Here is a 6946-nt window from a genome sequence, read left to right as displayed (position 1 = left end):
TTCTATCTCAGATCATGGTAATAAACTGCAAGGACTAGGGACTTCCCAAGCCAGAGTTTACCATCAGACTACTGCAGCTAATAGCCATGGATTTTGTCTGATTCTTTTCTGAATCCCTATGCTTTGGCTCATCCTTGAAGCACTGTGTTTCATAATTAACAACATTAGTGTTTGAAAATATTATTATTATTTTTTTTTTATAATGTTGTATGTTTTCAGTTCTTGCTGGATAATATTTTGGATGACCCCTACTTCTGCAGTGTGAGAAAATATAAATGATTTTTACCTTTTACCTATGCTGAAAAACTTTGGAGTTGACATGACCACTAATGCAAATGTACTGTGTCTAACTTTATGTCACACTGATTCTTTGCCATTTATTTATACAAATGATTTCTGAAACTCTATTCACTTTTCTTACTGTCTGTAATAGTCTGTGCCAATTTTCAGAGAATGAGCTATGTTGGCTCTGTGACCACTTCCCTAAGAACTCTTAAGTAAGTTAGAGCAGTTCAATGTATGTGGGTAACACCAGGATTAAATATTTAATCTACCATTTTGTTACCTCAGTAGATACTGTGAAATCTTTTGGAACTGTATCTCACCTGACCTCCCTCCTGTAGCTGAACACATAGGTCAGCCTTTCTTTCACCAATCTGAGTTGCTAAAAAGTAATTTAGATGTACAACATTTAATATGTATTTATCTTAGTAATGCAGACTCCAGGGGGAGGAATTGGACTTGTGAAATTCAGAAAGGGGTACAAGTGCTATATTTTACCTACGTTAAAGAGAAAAACCAGTATTATTCATCATATGAAACAGTGTTTCTCTAAGAGATCTTGCCCCGTAAATTAGACACCTAAAGGCCTTTCTTTACCTTTGGTCACAAGAATGAAAAAACTGATTACTTTCAGTTCAAGAGTTCCCATAGTAACTTCCCCACATTGTGTGATGTTGATTTTAAGTCCTTAAACAATTTCTCTTATAAAGAATTAAAATAGCATGAAGTGGTTGCTGTCACCAAAACTTTTTCTATGCTGAGTAATAGCCAGAAGAACATTTTGTGGTTGGGTCAAAAACATAAGCTGTCAGAAATTTAATCATGTTATAAGAATACCTCTATAATTATAAATCATAATGAAACTGACAGTACAAATTTGCAATGAGGGCACATATTTCAGCAACACAGGGCCTCTGCATAACATTTAATTCCAAAGTACTTTGTAAAGATGAAGTGAACAATCTTTATGTCACCTCTCTGGAAACATGTAGCTGCACATTTCTCCTGTCATCTTGTGAAATAATATGCCAGTAAAAGTGTGTCCATCATACAGAGTGCTGAGCATTAAGAATTTCTTCTGTTTCTGATGAGCCTATGGCCCTTCTAGGACAATGCCTTTCAATGATATAGCAGCTTTTGTAGGGAATTTTTTGATGAATGTTCAAGGTTTTTGTTGTTGTTTTTATTGGTTTGTGGCAAGACTGTGATCTGGAGTCAGAATGTAGCCCCCACCTCACAGTGTTTTCAAACTGGGGTCACAATCCTGCAAATATTTGTGTGAATATTATATTTTCATGTGTGCAAGAGGTTCCCATTTAAACTTCAGCTGGGGAGAATTTACAGAAAGACCACACCTGCCGAGCTTCAGCCTTCTGGCAAGTACTGTATAGAGGTCTAATGGGAATTAGGCAGGGAAGAAAGGTTGCCTGGATTTAAAAAGGGTGTGAACCTTCCAAGCTCTCAGGGTATGTACAAGTTTATATTTGGATAACCTAACAGCTATGCATGTGAATTGTCAGGAAAAATTAATGAATGCTGCGTGTGCAGTATATCAGACCTCTTTGTCTCTCCACCAGTATTTTCGTATATACTAAAGTGCACATTCCTTACTAAGGGTTATATGCAACAAGACATGTTTAGAGTTTAAAAACCCACACAACTTTAATGTATCTGAATGCAGAAAGCAGTTACCCAGAATAGTTTTTACATTCATTTATGGCTTTGTAATGAAATTAAATGGTTTCCTGAACTGATAATCATCAAATATTTTATTCTACAATTTAATTCTGGAGCTTAAAAGAAAGAAAATGAATGTGTTTTCACAACCATGGCTTCATTTTCTACTTTGCTTTCTCTGGCCACATTTTTTTTCATGGAATGTATTTTTAAGAAACTATATCAGGCTTTACATATAAAAAACATTGTGAATGAATTATATATCCTCTACCTGCTCCTGTGGTTTCACTCTAGGACTGAAAATATCACATTTCTATATTAAAGATGTTAACAGTTGTAGACCTCTTAACCTCTGCAGCTCATCAGCTTTGCAGTGGCTCTCAATGCCCCCAGTCCCTTTGCACCCCAAACTTCTCAATAGTGTGTGACATGTCTAGAATTTCTTATGGGGTTCAGGTGCAGCATGTTGCACAGGTGTAACTTGTGAATCTTTTCCTTTACACCTATAGGTGGCATTTGAACCTGTTTGTAGAGTGATGAGCCTCCCCTGCCATTTCTTAAAATATTTGATATCTCAAAATAATTTCTCTTACGTGGGTTGGTGATCCAGATTCCAAAGGACTGTAAATTTATTTAAATGTCTGTACATGAAGTAAAGACTTAAAATCTCTCTTATATACAGCCTTTCTTCCTGCTTACAACTTATCTCCTGCCAGCCTTGGAAATTTCCACTCTCTTCCATCAAAGTCTTTGGATACTTTGTTGCTGGACTAAGATCTGTGTCCAGCACATTTCAGGATAAAGATCTGCTCCAAGAGAGGTCATCTATTCTTTGTTCCTGTCAGAAGATGCATCCTAGATAAAGGAATTAATCTGTTCTTCCTGATGTGTTTATCTGACAAGAGAGAGATGATTAAGCTAAACTGGAGGACCCTGAAGTCAGCTCAGTTTACAGCCCCATCTGATTTGCTAGTAATTATGCTAAGATTATTATAAGGTGCATATATCTGTGTAAACCTTTAATAGAACAAATAAATTATTAATAAAAATAAATTAGCAGTTAAGATAATCTAACACTATATGGGCCACATTATAAATTTGTTGTCTTTCCATCAACAATAATGAATCAGGAATTTGCCCCAGTGCACAAAAGAAAACCAACATAGCTAATAAATCCTTAATTATTTTTGAATTAAGAACATAGAGGCACGTGAACTGCATGGAAAAACAATGAACAACACGGTTCACAGATAGGGTTAGTACAGTAATAACAAAGAACAAATCTTTTCTTGGAAGACAAGGACTTGCATAGCAACCTAATCAGCGAACCGAGGGAAGAATGACAATTTCAGATGTGCAAATTGGCTCTGCTTTGTTTCAGAGTGTACCAGGAGGGAATTATATACAAATATTCTACAGAAGTTTTATAATCCAAAATTTGCCTTCTAGTGTTACTTGTATTAATTGTACTGAAGTCAGTGTGTCTTTGGATGTTTCTGAGGTATTGGGTGAAATCAGCCCAGTTACTGTTTCTTCTCTGAGCTGTGCTTTGTTGTACTGGAGTGGCTGTGTCCTGTCATGTTAAAGGACAGAAGGACACCACCATGTCCCTGTAGCTTGTGTGGTACTTGAAAGGGGCAGCTTTTCAGGAAAAGAACAGATTTTTGTCACTTAACTGGCACTCGAATATTTTTCTAATGTATCTTGTTGATAAAAGAAAAAAGGAAAAAAAAAATAAAAGGGGGGGGGGAAAAAAGAGGAAAATTAATTAATTTTAAATTTGACCTTTTATTTAAACAATAATATATTCCACCTCCTCCCCCACCCTCCCACACACAAACCCTTACCTAATGCATAAGGCATACCTTACTTCAGCCAGATGAAGGCAAGGGGGGAAGCCCGAACCATTCCTGACCAGCTGTAAGGAGCAAGAGCCACTTCTCCTCTTCCCTCTGTTAGCCCTGGAGTCAGGATCCAAAAGTCCTTTCCCAAGGAGGGCCAGAAAATCCCAGCACCCATTACACTACTGTTGTGGCTCTCAAGAGAATTAATTAATCCTCCACAGCCTTTTAATTGTTCCTACAGGACAAACCACTCTTGTCCTTTCTCCAGCCCTGAGAGAGGGAGTAAACACTACATCCTGCTGACAGTGTCCAGAAGAGATCTATCTCTGTAAGCAGGCACTCATACAACTGCATATACTTCAATAATAGAGATGGGCATGAATCAGCCAGCATCCCCTGCCACCATGTTTCATGGTACCATGACACAGGCCTGAACAGCTCAGCCTCCCAGCACCTCCTGTTGTCCTCTTGCTTGGGAGGCAACTGGTAAAGTGGAGCAGCAGCTGAAATAGGTTCAAATTAGGTATTTTGTGCTGAGTTTGGCTTACTGAAGTAATTATCTGCACTTTGATTTGCACACAGTTGTATGCTAGCACGCATAAGGAAAGCAGAAAGCCTTGAGGGGAACAGCAGCAGTAACTTGGTAGTAGCACAAGAAAATTTGCTCTTCAGTAAGCAGTGTATATATGAGTATTAGTGGTTTGCATAAGTGCAAGGCAAATTGTAAAAACGTCATTTCTAAGCAGAAAAGCTTTGCAATTAACATCCTGAAAAAAGGATTTGAACTTATTCAGCTTCTTTCTCTGAAAATCCCTGATGTACACATGCTGCAGACACACATTTCTTAATTCTGCAAAGTAATAGAGAAAGAAAAGTCAGACTTGCTTGAGAAGCTGGAATGTAAAGCTAGAACATCCAAAAGGTACTGAAGTTATTAAGGTAAAATACAGCACTGTATCTGTGCTTATTAGGAAATGATGTGCAAAATGCAGTAAACATTCTGAGAAGGTGGCTCTTCTTGTCTCCTAACTACCCAACCCCACATTTAATTTGAATATTCCTATCACATTTTCCCTGTGCAGTGTGTTATTAGCAAGCCCTGATTTATTTGCACCCGATAACAAAGGGAAACTAACAATACTGCTCATACCAGTTGCTTCTCAGATCTGCCTAGGAGGGATGAAGCCAACTGAGCATCAGGGAGATGTTTAACTCTCTAGAACTCCCTGAAAGGAGGTTATGGTGAGGTGGGTGTTGGCCTCTTATCCTGCTGATAAGACTAGAGGGATTGGCCTCAGTTTGTGTCAGGGGAGATTCAGGTTGTATATTAAGAAAAACCTGTTATTTGAAGGTTCAGCACTGGAATACACTGCCCATGGAGATAATGGAGTCACCATCCCTGGAGGTGTTTGAGAAATATTTGAATGTTGTACTAAGGGACACTCTCTAGTGGAAAATATCAGTGGTAGGTGGATGGTTGGACTGGATGATCATTGAGACCTTTTCCAACCTTGTTGATTCTATGATTCTATGAAAAGCTCTCTCTAAGGCAGTTCTGAGAGCTGTGCCTGTGGTAGTTCTGGTAGGCAACTTCCTTTTCTGAAATTTCCGGTCCTGTAATTGTATCTTTACACTCTGATCCCTTTATACTTTCCAGTTTAAGTAGGACAGGGATGTGTGGTTTAGTTTCAGTTATCCAGCTGGAAGATAAGGTGCAGAGCCAGTAAGAAGATATTTTGTAAGTGTAATCTTTGGGCATATGAAAAAAAAAAAAAAAAGTCCTTGCAATGCGATCTTGATAATCTGCAGCAGTTTGAAATCCTACACGGTTTCAGTATAACTCGTTATAATATTTGATTAAAGTCCAGCAGAGCATGAAGAGTTTTGACTGATGAAGACAGATTTACAACTAGTTAAAAGAAATGTAAAGGTATTAAGGAATGTGTCAGGTTTGTTTATTTGACAAATGAGTGTAAAGCTACTTTGGAAACTACTTCAGAGCATAGCAGCACCTGGATTGTACTGTATTTTGTAGCAGCAATGATGTAAGTAGTTTTAGAACAGTAAAAAGAATACCAGGAGGTGCAGCTCAGACCTAGCTCATGGAGGGTGCACAGGCAGACTCCCACACCATGTCACAATTGTGATGGATCCCTTCTGCAATTGATCCTGGATGGCAGACAGCAGTCAAAATAACCAGCAGGCAGGAAATATGCAACTGCATGTTATACTTAAGGGCAAGGTCATGGTTTGATGTTACTCAGCCTGGGCTTTGCACAAAGGAGGTGTTGTAATTAATTTGTATTATGGTGGCTGCTAATATCCTTGATGATGTTCTATGATTCTATATTTGATGCTTTTCTGGGGGGAAGGGGTGGGTGGGTGGGTGGGGGAAACATTATAGACACAGATCCTGCCTTAAGTTACTTAAAGAGAAAGGCCTTCATTCAGTAAAACATTTCAGAACTTCATTCATTTTTTTTCCCCCAGAAACTACAGAAAAAGGAGTAGAGTGGCAGAGGTCAGGTGGGCTGGCACAGGGACACACTGAGTTGCTGGTGAAACTGAGAAGAGAATTCAAGAAACTGTGCTCAAGAGCTTTGTATTCTCCCCATTTTTCCGAGGCTGCTTTGGAAAGGTGTAACTGTAGGCATACTCAGTGAACAGGCCATGAGATATTTTATTTCTCAGCTTTTTTATTTAAACAACTTCTCTTTGTTTTCCAATAGCCTACAATGTTTTTCCCTTAAGCCTCACCCGAAATTAATTTGTGGAATACTTAAAAAGGTAATTTTTAATTCTCAATTTTATTTATTTATTTATTTATTTAATTTTGGTAGAGAGTCTTTGCAATAGAAAAAGAGATTCTGAAGTTAACCACTAAATGAAATGCTGACTTTCTAAAGCACATGTGTGAATCCTGTACTGACTACTGCTTTGCTACATTACATAAGACTAAATTAAGGAATTAACTGTTGATTCGAAACTGATGGGTTGCAAACACCAAGCTTTTGTACTTCTAGTTTAAATGCCAACAATACCAGAGTAATTTTTACATACAATTTTTTAAACAGTAAATTTTGTTAATTTGGATAAATTGGCAATATTTTTCATTTCCCAGCTATGGTGGAAATACCTACTGG

Source organism: Coturnix japonica, chromosome 3 (genome assembly GCF_054131305.1).
Source record: "Coturnix japonica strain WE chromosome 3, WE-NBRP24, whole genome shotgun sequence".
NCBI lineage: Eukaryota > Metazoa > Chordata > Aves > Galliformes > Phasianidae > Coturnix > Coturnix japonica.
Note: the sequence above shows the minus strand (reverse complement) of the source record.